Source organism: Amblyomma americanum, chromosome 1 (assembly GCF_052857255.1).
Source record: "Amblyomma americanum isolate KBUSLIRL-KWMA chromosome 1, ASM5285725v1, whole genome shotgun sequence".
In the NCBI taxonomy this organism is placed as follows: domain Eukaryota; kingdom Metazoa; phylum Arthropoda; class Arachnida; order Ixodida; family Ixodidae; genus Amblyomma; species Amblyomma americanum.
The window spans coordinates 389,435,583-389,454,661 of NC_135497.1; the positions used below are offsets into that span (position 1 = coordinate 389,435,583).

General features: G+C 49.9%; 1 protein-coding gene across 1 annotated transcript in view; it reads left to right on the plus strand.

The window, feature by feature from the left end:
• Positions 1-19,079, plus strand: part of LOC144115703 (bone morphogenetic protein 2-like) — a 396,927-nt gene that overhangs the window by 216,877 nt on the left and 160,971 nt on the right. The window lies entirely within an intron of this gene.

Sequence of the window (19,079 nt, forward strand, 5' to 3'; positions counted from 1 at the left end):
TTGCACGACCTACAATGTGTCCCAGGTAAGTCACTTGTGAACAATAAAAGTTACACTTTTGAGACTACAGTGTAAGCCCAGCGTCCCGCTACCTTGCCAAAACGTTCCTCAGGTGCACGATATGCTCCTCCCAGCTCTTCGAAAAAATTGCTATATCGTCCAAGTAGGGGACCGCATAGCTTTGCTTGTCTTTGAATACAATAGTAATTAATTTTGAGAAGCTATACGGTGCGTTCTTGAGGCCGAAGCTTAAAACGAGAGGTCTGAACGTCCCAATGGGTGAAATGAAGGCGGCATGGCGGCTCGAGGCGTCTGAGAGAGGGACCTGCCAATATCCCCTCACCAGATTTAACGTAGAGATGAACTGTGCCCAACTTACCCGCTCCACTCTCTCTTCAATATTTGGAATCGGATAGAGCTGGTCTCTGGTGATTGCATTGAGTTTTCGATAGTCCACGCATGGACGAGGCTCTTTACCTGGTACTTCGAGGAGGATCATAGGGGAAGTGTAATCACTTTCAGTCGGTTCTATTACCCCGATCTCGAGCATTCGCTTAATCTCTGCCTCCATGATCTGCCGTTGACGTGGTGACACTCGATAAGCTTTTGACCTGATTGGTTCGGAGGAGGCCAGCTCGATCTCGTGAGTGATCAGGTCTGTTTTTCCTGGCCGACTGCTGAACATCGCCTTGAATTCTCCCAAAATTCCCTTAAGTTAATCTACCTGTTCCTCTTTCGGAACATCAGTCCTCGCAGAGCGCGCAAGAATGTCCTGGAAGCCGCAATCCGCATCGCTGTCTATCCCTAACTCAGGCAGATCCGCCTGTACTTCCTCTGGTACGTTTAACATCATGTTTACAACTTCCTCCCTGCCTATATTAGGTTTCATCAAATTGCAGTGGTAGATGGTAACCTCATTTCGCTTGCCGGGTTTTTTCAGGACGTAGTTTGTTTCTGACAGCCTGTGCTGAACTTCCATCGGCCCCTCCCACTGCACTTCTATTTTGTTTTTCCTGGATGGTCGCAAAATTATCGCCTTATCGCCCGTGTGAAATGTTCGTTCCCTTGCGTTTCGGTTATAATAGACTTTTGCCCCTTGCTGTGCTGCTTTCAAGTTTTCCTCTACTAGAACACGAGTAGCACTTAGTCGGTTGAGCAATTCCAACACGTAACTAACGACAGTTTGGCTTTCTCCTGTTCCGTCCCAGAATTCTCGCAAAACCCGGAGAGGAGAACGTAGGGCTCTCCCATACACAAGTTCAGCCGGGATGAATCCGGTTGCCTCATGGGGAACTGTTCTGAGCGCGAACAGGGTTGCCGGCAAACAGCTCTCCCAGCCTTTTTTACGTTCATAGCAGAACGCGCGCCGAACCCTTTTGAGCACGGAGTGCATTTTTTCGACACTGCTCGACTGGGGACGATATACCGAACTGTGTTATAGCTTGATCTCGCACATCTTCAAAAAGGTGGTTGTTAAGGCACTGGTGAACACGGTTCCCTGATCCGTGTGAATCTCCGCGGGAAAACCGATTCGTGCAAAGGTGCTGAGCAAAGCGTCCACTATTTCTGAAGCGCATAGTTCTTTGAGGGGGACTACTTCGGGGAATTTTGTTGCTGGACACATCATGGTAAGGATATACTTGTATCCTGATTTTGACTGCGGTAGGGGCCCTACCGTGTCGGTCACTAACCGCGGAAAAGGCTCGGTGATCAGTGGAACCAATTTCAGGAGAGCTTTCCATTTGTCTCCTGGTTTCCCGACTCGTTGACATGCGTCACGCGACTTCACGTACCGCTCCACGTCTTTGAAGCACCCTGGTCATTAAAAGTCGCTCTTTCGTTTTGTTGATCTCCAAGTGTCCCGACCAGCTGTTCCTATGACACAAACTCAGGTCAGTCCGGTATTTTTCCGGAATTACTAGCTGATCAAACGTCTTGCCTTTGCGATCTCTGTAGTGCCTGTACAGCAGTCCGCCTTTTTCGAGTATCGTGATGTTACGCCTCGCTAAGCCCTCTTCCGCGGTAGCATGCAAGCGCCTCAAACTAGGGTCGTTCTTTTGCTCTGCCTTCAGCATCTTTCTGTCTACCTCCAAAAGTCGCTCAAAACTGCGCGAAGTGGGAGCCAATACTGACACTCCGGCGGGCTCTATTTCCTGCGATTCCGTTGGTGCCGCAGCTGCGTTTATGTCGCCTGATCTAGGGAAAACCTCGACCCTTTGTTCATCCACTAAGTTTGGCTCCATGATTTCAGGTTCTGCGCCGATTACTGCCTCTCCCTTTCCCAGGTCCTGTGTTAACTGAGGAGTGAGCTGGCGGGTTTTAGAGCGCGTTAGTGCTTGTACTTTTCCTTCTCCAAAGAGTTGTCCTCGCTCACGGAACAGCCGGTCAGACCGGTTTGAGAACCGATAAGGATATTCAAGCGGAACTGTTTTCGAGACGGCTGCCTCCGTCACCAGTTGTCCAAACGGACCTGAAATCTCAACCCTTGCCATAGGTAAGCAAACACTGTGCTCCTACAACACCTCTTTAATCCACGTTACTTCTCCCGTGAAATCCTCACCCGTAACATAGGATGGGTGCACTACATCCATCGTAGCCGCGCTGTCCCTGAGCACCTTACAAGGCTTGCCATTTACCTTTAACCCATGAAGGTAGGGGCGAAGCAGTTCTACGTTTTCATCACTACCGTTTACGTACGAGAACACCACTCGCTGGTTTCTACATCTTGCAGCGATGTGCCCTGTTTCTTGGCAGTTATAACACCACAACGGTTGCCTGGCCTCGAACTCATTTTTCCGCGCCTTTTCTACCCCTTCGTCCTTCGCTTGACTGCCGCTCTTCTCTGGAGCCTTTTCAGTGACCTTTTTTTGTGTTGCACTCTGCCCCACGTTTCCATTTAGAGCCGGCCGTATAGAAGAAAAAATACTTTCTTGAGGTAGTTCCTTTTTCTGACTTGCCTTCATCCGCATTCGCCTTTCTCCGCGTCGAGAATTCGTCTGCGAGTTCAGCTGCTCGCTCGACTGTCTCTACCTTTTCCTTACCCTGCACACAGAGTTTTACGGACGGTGGAATGCTGCGGAAAAACTGCTCCAGACAAACGCACTCGACTATCTTGTCCTTGCTTTCTTACACGCCTGCCCCCTTAAGCCACTCTACAAGGTTGCTTTTCAATGTGTACGCAAACTCCGCATAATCTTCATTGCTTTTTTTTTGTTGCCTCCCTAAAACGCTGCCAAAATGCCTCATCTGAAAGGCGGTATTTCTTCAATACAGCCAATTTTACCTTTTCATTATTTTTCGCATCCTGTTCGCTAAGCCTGGCGATCACATTAACCGCCTCGCATGGTAAAAGACCTAGCAGGCGTTGTGACCACAAGTTTTCTGCGATTTTGCTCTTTTGGCACGCCCTTTCATAGTTAATTAGGTACAGACCGATGTCTTCGCCCATCTTGTAGGGATACATCCAATTGTCTGTACGGTGAGACTCCACCCTGTTTAGTCTATTATTAATGCTTGCTCTCCCGTTTTGGGCTGCCAGACGCTGGCTTTCGAGTTGTAGCTCCACCATTTTCAGTTTTGTCTGTTCTTCGGCTTGCTTTTCTTTTTTTCATACTCTGCTTTCTTTTTTTGCCGTTCTAGCTCTTTTTTTGCCATTTCCCACGCAATTTGCATCCCTTCTTCGTACGCATCGCTATTATTCATTGCTTTTGTGATTGCCCCTTTCCTCATTCCTTCCTCCACTTACACACCCAACTCTTCACGCATAAGCAACAGCTCTTCCTTATCAACCTTCCTGAAGTCCATGATCGCTGCCTCAAATGGTGGCTTGGCCCACTCACTAATGTTCTATGGTTCTGTGCAAACTACACTGTGCTGCAGACACCCGATTACCAGCAGTTAAAACTTTTTACCCAGAGTTTAAAGCCCGGTGAATCATAGAACAAAGACAAAGCTCTCACCCGTACATGCAGAACGATGTCACCTGGTCCATCCCAAGCGCTGCCAACCAGTTGTCGAAGGTGGGGAACGGGGTCGCTTCTCGACACAACCTCGGTCAAGATGACGCCCGCTCCGACCCGGACAGGAGTGCCGCTGAGTGAAGGGGTTCGTTAGTGGAGAAAGAAGACTTGGTTTTAATTATATATTTAGAAGCTTTTGAGTTAACAAGCGAGCTGCTTCGACTGCATCTGCCGTCCAGTTTTATACACTGCGTCTTCCCTAAATTCCCCAAGTAGGGGACGCCCTCGCCGTGGTGGGTGTGGCCAAAAATTCCACTCACACGCACAAACGGACGCCTCCGAACGCATGGACACGCCCCTGGCATAAGTTGAGCCCGAAGGAGAGGGGCTGCGTTCAGGACCCCGCCGGGATGGTAGTGGGCGTCCGCTGATCGGCCAGCTCTCCCACGGTCGGCGAACTTTGAAGAAGCCGAGGCGCAAAGCCGGAGTGCCCCGTCGGGAGATGATCCCAAGTGGTTCTGTCATTAGCGATGGCCGGCGAAGCCTGTGGACGAGCCGCTGTGGCGATCCGTTCCCACGCCGAAAGCTATGTACCCGTCCGGATCCAGGAAAGCCAGTAGTCAGGTCGGTAGAGACGCCGGGGAAGATCTGAAGACAGCCGAAACCACATGGCTGGCGGGGGCGGCGGCGACTCCTTACAGGGATTTACGCAGAACCCTGCTCCCCGCTTGTCCCACGCCACGACCGGGCGAGCGCGGTAAATGCATCCCGCAGACACCTGGCGAGAGATGCTGTCTTGGTGGCAATCCTCGAGACCTGCTGGCTCCAATCCTAATACCAGCTGGCGTCAATTTCTGATAGCACCCAAAACTACGATAGCAGCGTCCTATATGTCCAAGTGCCTGCACAGCTGCATACAGACGTGGGTAAAAGGTGGAGTGCAAAATTTAGCACAGCTGTTTCCGGCGTCACGGTGGCACCCCATCGCAGTTGCCCAGTGCTGCTCAAGGGGGTGTGCAAAACAACTGGCTTGAAATTGACACCCTCCTTCCCTCTTCTCTAAAACGCGCTCTGGGCGACCTCCTTCACATTTGGCTGTTCAAGAAAAGAGCGCCAATTAATATTCAGTTTTCTTTATCTCAGGTCAGGCCAGCACTGTCATCAGGAGTGCGCTATGTAATTTTTTCTTACAACGAAAGCTGTTGCACGTAAGATTCCGTGGCGTAGACCGCCAACGTGTGATCGCGCAACGGTCATGCGTCATTACATGACCACCGCCAGGCTCGTGATCTTGCGCTCGTTGGAGTAGCTCTAGTTCGTAGACTGTAATCTAGGCCTTAAACATTAGACAGACAGGGCAGAGCCCCGCATAACGCTGCAGGCCAACCCCGCCGGATGGCCAAGAGCTTATGCACCTCGGCGACCCAGTTAGCCTGTTGGACGAGCCGAGCCTGAAGGCCGGGATCCGAACTGCACAGCGCGGTCTTTGACTGCTACTCGGTAGTGATGAAGAGGAAGGGGGTGATAAAGAAGGCCCACATGATGTGGAACAAGGAAGCGTGCCCACTTCAGAATCTGCAGTTGGGAGAGTGGAGGGTGGGGCAGATATAGGAGAAAACTGCGGGATTTGGGAGGACGTTCGTTCGAAGCTGGCGCCAGGAGGTTTCGTGCGTGCGAGATAGGGCCTTGTCGGTTGGTGGGTCATGGCGTCGGTCAAGGGGGTAATTTGCTTGATTTCCTGATAGGTGGTCAACCAGTCCATCGCTGACCTCTCTCTGTGGTGGCGATAGAGGTTGAGCCCCGCCCGGATAGTTATGCTTCGGGCGCATGAGCGGGCTTCCTAGTTTTCTGGCAGTGTGGGGGGGTCCAGATCAACTGGATGGTGTGCATCCGTGGTTTTGATTGTAGGAGGAGGAGGATGGGAGGGATGCGGTCTTTAGAGAAATTATTGATTGTGGTTTTGGTTTTGGAGTCGCTGATAATGATTTTGTGGGTTGGGTTGGAGGTGATGATGGCTAGCGCGATGGCTGCCTCCTCGGAGATCGGGGGAGGTAGTCACATGACGAAGGTGGAGAATGTGGGGTGGCCGGTATGGGCCGTAACCGCGAGCGCAAAGGCGTTTCGGTAGCGATACTTGGCGGCATGGCGGCATCCACATCGGCCACCTCCCGGTTATTGCCGTAGTGTTTGTGTAAAGTCCCCGCCCTTTTCCGCCGTATACCAGTATGGAAGACAGGGCGCATACGGGGGAAAGGGGAGAATGTTCAGGTATTGGTGAATTGAAGGGAAGGGAGATATGGGGGGAATAGAGGGACTTTTCAAGTCAGAGGATGTGGCGGCCCATCATCGTGCTCGAGAGGCGCTCATACTGTCCCACAAGGTGGGCTTGTGTGAGTTCCGCCGCCGTGTTGTACAGACGTAGCGCTTGAAGTCGGGCAGTGGAGGTGCCGGGGAGCAGGTGTAAGGTCGCTTTGTAAGTTTTACGGATAAGGGTGTCCATCTTGTCGGGCTATCGAAGCCCTTGATTCCTTCAGGTGATCCGGCAGATGAGACGGATGGTCTGGTCTGCGCGTGTTGGGATATTTGCTGGATGAAGGTGGGTTTTGTCGCTTCTGTTCTGTGTAAGCCAAGTACGCGGAGCGTGGTTACCCTTGGGATTACTTGATTTTTAACACGGATGATGATGTCCGGTTGAAAGGGGCAGCCGGGTCGCGGAGGAAAGGGAAGGAGTTCGGACTTGGTGGGGGTATAGGAGAGGTTGACATGTTCGGCTGATTCTACCGCGTTGCAGGGTATCTTGAATGGCAGCATCAGTACGGTCGCTGGCCCCCAGTGTGATGTCATCGGTGTAGATGCTGTGGTGGAAGTTACTAATGGATGATAGTTTTTTTTGGGGGGGGAGGGGGGGGGGGCTGGGGGGGTTTAGGAGAGCCAGGTTGAAAAGAAATGGGGAAGAGGATGGCTTCCTGTGGGGTTCCGTGGCTACCGTGCGTGATAATGGGTAAGACCAGGTCTCCCACATGCATGATAGCTGTCTGATTGGAGACGAAGTCAAGGATGTAATTGTAGGTGCGCTGGCCGGGCTGGACGGATTGAAGGCCCTGCATGATCGCTCGAAAGCATGTTCGCGTTGTCGAAAGCCCTGGGGAGGTTCAGCCGGAGGATCGCGCCTGTATCGAGGGTGGTAGCGGGAGTGAGGATGTGGTGCTTTAATTGAAGCATGCTGTCCTATGTGAGAGACCGGCGCGGATCGAAGCCGATCATGCTGGGTGGAAGGAGCCGGCTCAACTCGACGTTGGTTGTGACATCGCGAGGATGACGAACTCCATAAGCTTCTCTACGCAGGAGGTGAAAGAGATCAGGCGGTGGTGTTCAAGGCTGAATGGCTTGCCGGGTTTAAAGATGAGTACTACTTTGGCTTGTTTAAGACGGGCAGCAGGATGGCGGCAGCCCTCTCTGAGTTTAGTCCGTCACGCAGCAAAGGGTAACCACTTGGAAAATTTTCTTCTTCTTGAGTATCCAAAGGAATATTCAAAAGCGACTTGGAAGGTGCACTAACATTCGGGAATAGACAGGTGGCAAAAGGGGAATGTAAATTAAAAAAAATGCCGCTGAGCACCCAAAACGTCAAAGCGTGTATAGGAATGCATCCCCACCGACTTACCATAGAAGCCCCTTTTGCACTGTATCCAAGATACTTCCTTCGTATACTACTTTCTCCTCTTTCTATTCTTCAAAGCTCACCGAAATATCATCGGTAACATGTGCTGCTAATTACTAAAAAATGTGAGCAATGTACGCTATACGTGCCTCTGTGCACACCGCACGTTTCTGATGGCATGGGGGGCATTTATTATTAGCAAGGTAACACTAGTCCCCCATAGCTTGCCATTCAGGTGAGCTTTTGCAGTGCAGAAGCAACAGTGTTGCCGCGAAGTGCGGGTTGAAAGACTGGCACGGAAGCCCGAGTAAGCCTTTCTGCGTTCAATGTTTCTGGTCTTAAGGTTTCTTCTTCAATACGAGGCCTAGAATGCATTGAACGCCCCTAACCACTGGACGAGGAAACCGGAGTTGTCGGTCTAACAGTAGTGCACAGGCCTCTAATAATGCACGCATAAAAAATGAAATTGTCAAACTATCAGGTCAAGAAAAGTAATGCGTTTGCGATACTAATAATATTATAAGAGTTTCGATAGTTTTTATTTGTATTAGGGCCACAAATCAACAGCTGGACTTGATATTTTGCATGGTATAGTTCAAGGTTGCGGGTTAATTTCGGACACTTTCGTTCTCAAATGCACTCGGAATTCAGCATCTTGGAACATTACTGGATTTCGTCTTTTCTGAAATGCGGCCGCCGTGGGTAGCAGGTATTGAACCTGTTGCCTTACGATGAGCAGAAGTCGAATAGCCACTGAACCGCACTCACGGGTACGAAATATTGTTACTTCAAAGTTGTCGTTTTGTTCAGCTTTTCCCGGCATTTATTTGATCTTATATTTCTAAGCACCTTACTTCTTACACTGCTCGCATCAACACTGGACAGAGTTTACAAACGTGGCTGCTTTCGTTCTTGAGTTCCCGGTATGCACGTGCTACAGGCGTGGTTACGTCAGCAGCTTAAAAGGCTGAATCACTCGCACAGAAAATATGTCGGCCTTAACCACATTCTTGGAGGAGAAAATGCGGTAGCATCTGGAAGTTGGCCCACCTTCGAAAGCTCAAAAGGACCCCCAGAGTTTTGGAAGTATAGTCCACCCCAGAAAAAGGATTAAGGCAGATTAGCTAGGGATTAATGGGTGGAGTAATTTCATAGTAGTGGTTCAGATTGGTATACAACCATATGATAATTGAATGGAAGGTACTCGAACAACCTAGCCCTCAGATTTTCAAATTTGGTGGTACTATGATGTCGCTTCCTTCCCCACCAGTCGGGGGAATTTCTTTACGGAGAAACCGGAATTTTTTTCGATGACAGCAACCTATGTGCTCTCGTATTAAAGAACGACGCTTGCACGTTCAGTGGCACGCAGTACACACTTTAGAGTGTAGAACCTAAACATCCAGACGAGCTCGGCGAAACATGGAAACGAGCCGTCTCTTAATTTGCTAATCTCCACCGCGAAACGAGGTTCCTCCGGAGGGACAACCACTGTAAGCGGGGCACACACGACGAAACTCATTTTGCGCCGAAAATCGCTGAGCGTTAGAGCGAGATTGCAGTCTCGCTTTTAGCGGAGATGTGAGAGTTTCCAATCCTCTGCCTGCGCCCTCGTTTTTCCATCTCAGCGGTAATTGCGTTCTCTGAAACGGCGGTGTAATCAAGCCGACAGTTTGGCCCAAAAGAGCGGCGCTCAGGTTTGCGTTCACTTCATTTACTGCGCTCCATTCAGGCGCGCTTTGAGAAGTCATTCGGCGCCCTGACGTGATAATGTTAAACTAGCGCCAAATGCTGATGCCGCAGTGTATTGAATACAGCTTGTCGTCATGTCCCTATGCAGCTCAGTGATGGTCGGCTTTTGCTGCGTTAGTGCATACAGGGCGTTTTACCTAAGACTTTACACAATCTTTAACAATAGACTGCTTGAGTTAGATGAACACTTTTTTCGGTATAGCAGTGCTAGCGGACTAGTACATCAGGATACAGCTACGGCGTGCTAACTAGCACGCTGGTTAACTAATATTGAATAGTGAACTTTTTAACTATAATCGTTAGACGCCTTAATTATGAGAGGCGTCTAGTCCATCGTAAGTATTATCAATACCAGTTTTTAGAATTTCAAAAACGCGGTTACCCTCAGCACTGTGGGCGAACAAATTCTCGTCAAAATACATGCACTTCATAGAAGCCTGCAGGCAAAGCAATCTCTCCAGCGCACGTAACTCATCGAAAGAGACAAAATTTGTTGGGCCACAACGCTGAGGATAACCGCGTTTTCGAAATTCTGAAAACTGATATGGATAGTATTTACGGCGGGGCTACGCGCCTCTCAATAATTAAGGAACCTAAAAGTAATAGTTAAAAGTTAACTATTCAATATTATTTAACCACGCAGCCTGCTAGTTCGCACGCCTTAGCTGTATACTGATGTACTACATCGGTGAAAATGCTATGCCGAAAAAAGCGCTCTTCTAACTCTAAAAGCCCATTTAAAAAAACATATTGTCTAAAGTCGCAGGTGAAACACCCTGTATATGGCTCATCTCGGAGCGAGCCTATATAGGTATGCGTGCGCCCTGTCAGACAGTGGACAGGAATGCGTACGTGTTTGTATTCTCGTGCTCCGTGAGAATGCGCATTATATCTATCGCCGCTGACGTTGTCGCAGGCTCGCGGCGACGTGGCGCGTATGGCTTTGCGCGCGACGGCAAGCTTGAGGTCAATTTTCCCCTGCTTATCTCGTGGCCTGATCATGGTGGCTCAGCCGCGGGAGGCGTGCCTTAATTTCCCGTTCAAAATGAGATCCCGTCTGCCGGGATTCTCTGAGGCGCTGCGGGTGTACCAGTGGTGGCGACGTCCTTTCACGCTCTGCTGATCCAGACAGGAAACTGATAAGAGCGAAACTGTGAAGCTTGTGCGCGCGTAGGTCCACGGGCGCACGCGCTATTCTGTAGATAGCCGGGTGGTAAATGTACTAATTGCTAAAAATGTACAGGCTAGTTGCTTCGCGTCTCAGCTATCCGGCGTGGCTGCTTCAGGTCGTCAGTGCTTCGAATATCTCGAAGGTAACAATGTAACTCTGTTTCTCATTCCTGACAAGCTTAGGAGTTTCAGAGATGTTAGCGAATCCCACTGCGCGGCTGAATGCAAACCTCTTCGATTGCACATTTTTGACAAAGGCTCTGCCTAAAGACGACCACATGGCTATCTTTAGAACGCTCGAGTGGTTGGAGCGACACTTTCTTCCGTCGGTCTCTCGTTATGAGATATACTTTATCTCTGAGCGCGTGCTGATTGTGCCTATTCGCAGTTTTGCAGTTTTGTGGTCTGCCGGTTGCCATTTGTAGAACGCGCTGTTCGCTGACTGAAGTGCTGTTCCTATAGCAGTTCGTGTAAGCAGTACCACGTCAGAAGCGGTAGTGAGGATGAGGAGCCAGGGAGCCATGCTGGAGTGTTATGTTGACAGGAAGGAGAAATTTCCCGCGCGTAATGTGTCCGCAAATGCTCAAAATGCATGCTTGTCGACTTGGCGTCCCGACCAAGTGTTGTGAGCCCCTGATTTCTTGCACTAGCTCAACTGCGAAAACAACTCATGTGGGATTATAAAAAATTTTAGCCGTGACTACGTCGAGGAAATATTGGATAACGCAAGTCCAACTTGTGTTGTTAATGTCAGCGTGAATGCTCGAAGACGAGAAAAGAAGCATGCTTAACATCGCGCTGAGGAGCGAAAAGCTGCTTGCTTTGTTTTGTTCTTGTAACCTGCTGCGTTCTCAAAATGTTGCGCTTAAAACAAGATTCAGTCTTAATATAATGCAGCGAGTCGTTCTTATGTTTACTTTTTCTCACCAGTGGTATTCCCCGTCAGCGCTGGAGGGCGGCCTTATGTCGTGCTCGCCTCACAAGGGTAGTAGCGCTACGAAAGTCGTGTGCTTGCTTATCTTTATTCTTGCGATGCACTGTACTCTGCTTGATGAGATGTTCGTATTTGTGGTCCTTCCCAAGTGGTAGCCGCTTTCCGGAGTTAGGACGGGAAAGGCCCACTGATGACCGAGTAATCTCGGCCTGTGGCCAACTTAAGGCTGTCAAAGCTGACATCTTAATCAGAAAACCTTTTGCAGGTTGGTATCTTGGTGAAATCGTCAATTCGTCATGTTTTCGACCTGCGGCAAATTTAGACCCTTAGTCGCGGCCCATCCTGGCTAGCATCGTCGCCAAGGTCGTCTTCGTGCATGGCTTCGTCTTGGTAACAGTCTTCCTTCAGTGTCGATTCTCTGAACTTTTGTCTTGTCGTTGGTTGAAGGTACTCGACTTTTCGCCGCAAAGTAATCTCACCTACTGTGATTGCTCTTTAGTTTAGCTGATACATGCATTTGGGACCTCCTTCGCAAAGTCACCATGTACAGTTCCGGCCTGGAGGCTGTTGGGATTCAGGTAGCGTGACTGGGCCGGAGAGGAGACGAGGACGATCGGATGAAGAAAACTTGGAAAACTTTATACAAGGACTATTTACATAATGGACAAGTACGGGCAACTGAGAGTGCTTCTCAGTAAAGAGAGCTTCTTAACAGTCGGGTGTCTCTCCCAGCAAAGGGTAACTCTCAAGAGGGGGGCTCTCTTCTGGTATCAAATCAGCAGCTCGTTAAATACTCTTCGTATACCCCAGATCCCTAGCTGGGGAATACAGTTCGAAGAATGATGTCCAATCACACGATGGAACTGATGGTACCACCCACGGCAGGGCGGTCCTGATGTTCTCTCGCAGCTCGGTCGAGGGAAAGGGAACAGGACCCGGTCACGTTGTCGTTCACGCGGCCTCCAGGTGGGCGCGCACGTGGGTCCGGACTGCGCCCATGTGGAACAGGAAGACGCCTGCTTGACACAGGAATGCGGGCTGTCTCCCAGCAGGGGTTGAAAGATCTTGTACTGATGACCGGAACACGGAACCTCTGTCGAAGGCGCAGCTCTCGGGCAATTGTTCAACCCCAGCCTGACTGAAGAGGACAACACTGATCTTGTACTTCGTCGTCTGATGACCGGAACGTGGAACCTCTGTCGAGGGCGCAGCTCTCGGGCAATTGTTCAATCCTTGCCTGACTGAAGAGGACCACACTGATCTTGTACTTCGTCGACCCGATGGCATGTTCGAACACGTGGGGACGTTATTATCGTCACTGCTTCCGACATTCCTGCTGCCACGTTTCTTCCAGAGGGCTCATTCACCTTCGCGGTGGTTTTCAGGGAATCCTCCCCATGTCCAAATTCGCCGAACTCAACAGCAGGAAGAGAGCTCGAGCACAACAAGGCCCAAACAGGAGGTTGACGGTGAGACCGATTGGAATAGACGGCTCAGAGCGTTCTCAACTTGCAGCTATTCCTCCACGTCCATTGACTTTTGTCTTAGACTTGGTAGCTCAGAGTCGAGTGAGAAACCACGCACGCGCATCCGTTTGTATGGACGTTCATGACTGTCGCTGCTTGAGGCTGCGGCGATGATAGCAGCAGACGACGCAGCTCCTCACGGACGACCTCGTTGGTGACGTGGATGGGCTACAGGCCTCGTGCGGACCTAGACTACGAATTCGTTTCCGACGAAACAACGCCCTCCCACGGAGCGAGACCGCTTACGCTCGAGTTTAACTATACGTGCTCTATTGGACGCTGGTGATAGCTTTCCTTCAATCTTTGTTTTGGAGGCCATCTCATTTTTTCTTCCTTCCCAAGCGCAGGGCCGGTGCTTTTCTTAGAAGGTGAGGGGCATTGTCGAAGAAGTGTGAAATTTCAGGCATGGCTGCGAAGTGCGGTTATTTTGAGAGCGTCCGCGCTTTTATTCGGGACTCTCATACAAGCGTGCGTTAAGAGTAGCCTCCAGCCGCACATACTAAAACTGGGCACGCACATGACCTTCTGAAGTGAATGCACAATGCCAGTACATTATAGAGGCGTGAAATTGTCCTCTTGGGCTCGATGCTATTCTTAAACTACTGAGCTCGGGACAAGGCACTCTGGCGAAGGTGCGTTATTGTTTTTTGAAATGAAACATTCACGGAGGATTTGTTTTTTTTCTGTCTTTTTTCGTTGTGAAAGTCCACCATCAAACCGAGATCTTTGATGGCCCATCTTACTGGCCTCGAGTTGTGTTTTGCGCAGTAACGTCGTTTTTCTTTGTTTTATTGTTGTTTACGACGAAATGCCTTTCTAGACTGCAAGGTCTGCAAAGAAAAGCGAAAGCAAAAAAAAAGAAACAAGACTCCTTCTGTGAAGACTGATGAATGCATGCGCGCAAAGTGAACGAATACCTCGATAGGATGGAATATAGTGGTCCCTCGTTCTGCGGTTCGTGAAATCACCGGAAGTGTTGATTAAATTTTCTAAACAGATATTTAGTACACAATGCTGTGTACAGTCGTTTTTAAAATTGTTCGCTTCATTGCGTCTTTGGCGCGGAGATACTCGCGTGGCCGTGGTTTCCGACCCCTGCTACACACTCGGCGTTTCGGAAACCCTCGAATCAAAATACTCAACCCGCTTTTCTTTCTGCAACCTCGGAACGCAGACAGCATCGGAGAAATCGGTCAGGAGAACCCGACGAACACTCAACGGGCCAGTCACGAATTGGGCCGAACACTTTGGCCGGAGACAAGACAGCATGTTCTCCACGCCTTTTTCTCAGCTAATCCCATTTTCATACACTTCCCGACATGCTTCAGATTCGCATCTCTTGGGCTTTGTTTTTTGACCTTTTGATTTTAATTGTTTCATCTCCTCATGTCATTCCGACTCCGACATCCTTCGCTGGAGAAAGGAGAAAAGAAGAAACGAGCGAGTCCCGCCGGCACAATTTCCGTGCGTCTCCGACACCCGAGTGTTTCCCTTTTATCGCCAGCGATTTACTGACTTGCCCGCCGCCTCTCTTCTTCGCAGCATATATAGTAGCAAGAGCGCCTTGTTCCAGGCTGGGCTGCGGCCAGTTCGTTTCCCCCCTGAAATCCGTTCTCTCGTCTGTTTCCCCCCTCTGCTTCCTCGCTCCGCGCACTCTAAGCATCGTGCACGAGCTCTTGAGGCCCTTCTCTGCTTTAACTGCCCTCCTTCTCCTCCTCTGAACCGCCGTACTCTCTCGCTTGCTCGTGGGGGGGGGGGGGGGCGTAATTACAGAGCCTTGAATCGATATGCAAATTAGAAACACGCGCGCCCGCGTCGGTCCCGCGCTGGCGCCCGCGTGTTCCCTCTGCAAGCACTTCTCTCCTTGCTTTTCTACTTTGTGGGCGTATATTTTCCTCTTCTACCAATTGATCTTTGCTGTTGCTCTTGGGCCTCCCATCCAATTTCCTCTTTTAGGCGTCTTCTTGACACCCCACTTTTCGCAATCTACGAATTCCACCTCCCGCCCCTCCCGCGAGAGCTCTGCAGCGGCGCGGACGCCATGGGGGGAAGTTGAACAAGGCAGGAGAGGCGAAAAGTTTTGCTTTATTTGAGCATCACAAGTGGCCTGGGCAAGAAGTGAAGCGACGGAAAGGGTGAAGCGTGTTCGCACGAGGCCCGGCCGCAGTGAAAATGAAAGGAAAGGGAGGTCTCGTCAGTCTGCTGCAATCTGCGTCTAGCAGCTCGCTTCATTCGTCGCCTTCGCGTGCACTGTCCTTCACTTAGCCGTCGTTGCGAATCTGCGACTCATCCGCAATTTCTGTTCGAAGCGAAAGTGTCAGACGGGAAATGGAAAACGCAGAGACAATGACGAGAATTCGTCGACAACGAATCTCATCTTTGAAGTTTTTTTTGTCATACGCTTTGTTTTCTCCCTCCCTGTGCAACACTCGTGCCGCCTAGCTTAACTGTGGAGGCGATGTCTACTTGCGCGCGAGATGGCCGCGCCAAAATAAAGAAAAGAGAGGCAGAGAATCAAGACGAGGGCACAGCTCACGCCTGGCGTTAAGTGACGGGATACGCCATTTTCCGCTGTTCACGGTGACAGTTCGTTTTTTTTTTTTTTTGTTGCGAAGGTGTTTGCGGGTGAGCACCCGCGCGCCTGTAACTTGTCTGGGCCCACTGACGCCGCCTCTGGCGGAAATGATGTACATATACGTACATGGACAAAAGTTTCAAGGATGCGGGCTCACTGAAAAAGAATTATTTGTGCGCGGTCACGCAAAGTAGGTCAATGAAGGTATAAAATTTATAGGGGACATGCGCATGCCATCTTGTAGAACAAATACTGGATAGCGAGGCAACGCGGTAATACATAATTTCCCGCGAATCCGCATCCCGCAGACCTTTGCCAAACACTGTACACGTCATTAGTTCATGTTCTCCTCTTACGCAATAAAAGTTAATAACCAAGAAATCGGTCAGCTAAGACAGGCAGACAGGCAACCCCGCACGAATATGACTATTCGAAGAAAGGAACTCGCCGGCATTGCGGTGCGAACTCAAGCCCTCTGTGTGCCAGACAGGCACGAAACGCATACGTCGCGAAGGGTCTTGGATTCCTTGTTTATTGCATGGAAGTAGACCCACCCTAACAGGTTTCGAGCCCGACTTAACCAGGTCGCATCCCTCAACTCGTCATGCATAATCGAGGTGTCGTTGGTTCACGCGTGTTCGAGGGGAACGAAGTGAACACGTTGTGTTGTGTTCGACGGTAAAGTGTGTTGGGGATGTGTACTGATGTTGGACAAGGGTGACTGGCAAAAAAGTTGCTGACGTCATTCAAGGGTCACGTGACAACGACTTGCAAGAAAGTTGCCGACGTCATTCAAGAGTTACGTGATAAGTGTCGCATGGCAACGATGACTTGCACAAAAAAAGTTTCTGACGTTCAAACGCAAATACTTTCGCATTTCTCCAATGCAGCAAGCTGGAGTGCTTTCTAGTTTTTGCGTGGTTGGTCTTGTGTCAGCGTTACGCACATGCACTTCAATCTCGCTACCGCCATACCGCCATGGCTGTGTCTACAGTGGCAATCATCAGCTGAAGAAAAGTACTAGGGACCAAATTCGCTCTTCCCGTCTTCTGACCATAAAGACACCGAATGAATTCACGACCGCGACGGCCGCGTTTCGACGGAGATGAAGTTCAAAAGGCTCCCGTGTGGTGTGTAAAGCCAGTCGGCATTAGATAACGCAAGTTGGTCGAAATTATTCCGTAGCCCTCCCCTGCGGCGCCTCTTCCCTCTTCCCCCATATTTCACTCCCTCCATCACTTCCCTCGTGGCGCTGTTCAGGAGTCCACCGAGAAGAGTCACAGTTGTTGCACCTTTCCTTACCACAAAAGCAATTTCTTCTTTCACTTTTTTATCATGACGCGGTTGAAGTGTCAACCAAAACTGAGACAATTGCTGCACCTTTCATCGTAGCCATGTTGCGTGCGACACACGTGAAAATTCCTCAAGAAGAGCAGGGATGTTTCGGCCTGAGGTAAAGCGAATCTGGCGATTGGAAATATCGCAGATAACACTTAAAAATTAATAACCATCAATTTGTTGAAGTTGCCCTGCGTTGCAGTGGTCTGAGTGCTGGAACGCAGAGCCTAATTAGAACGAACGAAAATAATGGTACAAAACAGTTGAAAGAAAATAAACAGATGGAGTAAGGCAAGGTCACAAGAAGGAGAAAAGGAATATGGCAAATAGAGTAAAGTGCGCTGCTCCAAGTTACAAAAGAACACTTCATCCGAAGGTCGTACAAAAAGAGCACAGAGTGCAGTCATAACAAAGGCGACAAAAAAAAAACACACACACACAGAAGAGCGTTATATATGTATAAACATTGCTGTTTGAACTGTATAGCACGAAGAATAGACAAATAGGCGCAATGAAGTAAGGGTTTTGAAACAAGGAGCTTGGGCTTTCGAGCTCTGCGGAGCACAAACGAAGGAAATTTTAGACGATTTTGAGATCCCCAGAAACCGCGCACAGCTCAAGGAGAGGTCAAGAAATTTCTCCGAAGTTTTGCGCATAACGCCAGGGGTGAGCAGAGCGCGGGAAGTGATATCTGTTACATGACTATATAGGGAAACTCAAAGTGCTCTAGAAATGCATACCAGAGCCTGTTACTTCATGCACTTTGGGCAGAACAGCTCCGTGAACATTGTAGGGGAACAGTAAACGTTGCGTTGGGTGGGTATAAAAGTCCAACAGGAAGCTAACTTCTGTCTGCTAAAAGGTCAAGTATTTTTTTTTTGTTGCGCCAAACAGAAAAGACGGGTATGCCGTTTTTAAGCGTACTGTAGTCATAAACTTTTCAGGTTTCCTTAAAGATGCCAGTGTTGTCGCCGTAAAGAGGAATGCGTTCATAATCGCTGAGGGCATCACTATAGTTGGATACAACTCAAGAACAAAGCGGCATATGCCTCTTAAAGGAGGCCCTCCAGCCATTGGCGTTGACGGATTTTACGCCGCAATTAATCCAGTTAAGCATGCGGCTAAACTCCTTTCATCTGCCACCCCCTGCGGTGTCACGCGGGCAGGATTAAGAGGATTAACCACGACGTGATGAGCATCGGTCGTCGTCATTGGCTGGAGGGCCTCCTTTGAAGGGCATCTGCTGCGTCATTGTTGCGTTTATACGACTGTAGTGAAAACAACGGAATACCTATGCGGGAGCATCGCAGTTCATCTAGAGTAGCTCTTCCGAAAGCTATACTCTTGGTAGCCTTATTCGTCGCCGCATGGGGGCCGTGAAGGGCAGCGGCGTTACGAGTGGTTAAACATCACGGTGGCCCGGCGCACTCAGCTGTCAGCTTAAGCTGCGAGGAAAGCTTAAGCACTTCTGGTCCACCGAGTCAGACCTGTGCCCATGCGCGCTTAATGACCGTCACAGTGGGCTTCCTCGCTCGCACTGTTTTGCTATGGTATATGTGGTTTAACGTGCTAAAACGACACACGGGCTATGAGACACGCCGCACTGCAGGGCTCTGGATTAAAATCGACCAACTGGAGTTCTTTAACGTGCACTAACGTCGCACAGCACACGGCGTTTTTGCATTTTCACCGTGCCTCGTTGTCTCATACGACTGACCGTTCACCAACTGTCAGCCGGGACCGCCTACCGCAAAGACGTTTTTCATGCTCCGGTACTTTCTACTTGCTCCTACTCTCTTTGCATGGACAGTATACACAGCTTCCACAGCCTCTTCGTGCAGGCTTCATAGTATGTGACGTAAGCAGCTCGTGCCTCACATACCAGTCTTCACCCTTGAGCCGACTATTTTTCTCGACATAATGAGGAAAGTCGTCAAGGACGGCGTATTAGAGAGTCAACGACAAAGAATTTAACCCTTGCGTGCGCAAACAACCATCGGAACATGGTTTAACAGTTCGGTCGCAGCTGGCGACCTCTACTAAACAGTGTTAAGAGGGCGTAATCTTCAGCACGCTTAACGCGAGCGTAGCGCTAATGGCAGGGAGCCCTTGACAGCACCCTCTCTTCAAAGCTAGGCGGTCGACCGCGAGCGGAACCTTACGT